Raw genomic sequence first — 600 nt, forward strand, 5'->3', positions numbered from 1 at the left:
TCGTACTCGGTTCCCCCGGCAAGCCAGCAGTGAAACCGCGTCACCAGGAGCCAGCAGTGAAACCGTGTGACGAGGAGCCACCGGCTGCGTTACGGAAGTGCACTTCTCCAACACGCAGTTTTTGCTGTCGTTCATTTACTTGACAGAATTTCCCTTTCACACGTACACCCCCCAAACCAGGAGGCTGCGGGCAGGGCCCTGCGTGGGAACCTGCACCCTTACGGCTTTCCTAGTCTGGCTGTTCAAATCTAGAGTCCGGACACTAGTTACAAGCGTATGCTAGTGCCTTCCCTCCCAGCTCCCCTCCTCCCTCCACAACCTCTGCCCGAACCACAGAGGTACCCGCCAGCTACTGTCCTGTACAGGGCAGGCACCAGGAAAACTTCCTGCGTGCTGCCTCCACTGGGAGCTGCTCTGGCCTCCCCGGGACCTGCACGCGGCACCAAGCCCTGGCAGACAGATGCTTTGGTCAGGCCAGGCCTCACACAGCAGCAGGGCCTCTCTCCAGCTGGGAGAAGGGCCAGACCGGGTTAGAAGCAGGATGATGGCAGTGGTGTAGCACAGGATGTGTCCCATGCTAAACCTGGCCCTGCTGGGGGG

The 600-nt window shown here is 60.3% G+C and overlaps 1 protein-coding gene across 1 annotated transcript in view; it reads left to right on the forward strand.

Moving 5' to 3' along the window:
- The window catches only part of LOC104489470 (BTB/POZ domain-containing protein KCTD2), a gene marked incomplete at its 5' end in the record, with an annotated part of 5,596 nt that overhangs the window by 2,715 nt on the left and 2,281 nt on the right, over nucleotides 1–600 (forward strand). The window lies entirely within an intron of this gene.

This window comes from Buceros rhinoceros, unplaced genomic scaffold, assembly GCF_000710305.1.
Source record: "Buceros rhinoceros silvestris isolate BGI_N320 unplaced genomic scaffold, ASM71030v1 scaffold23372, whole genome shotgun sequence".
Lineage (NCBI taxonomy): Eukaryota > Metazoa > Chordata > Aves > Bucerotiformes > Bucerotidae > Buceros > Buceros rhinoceros.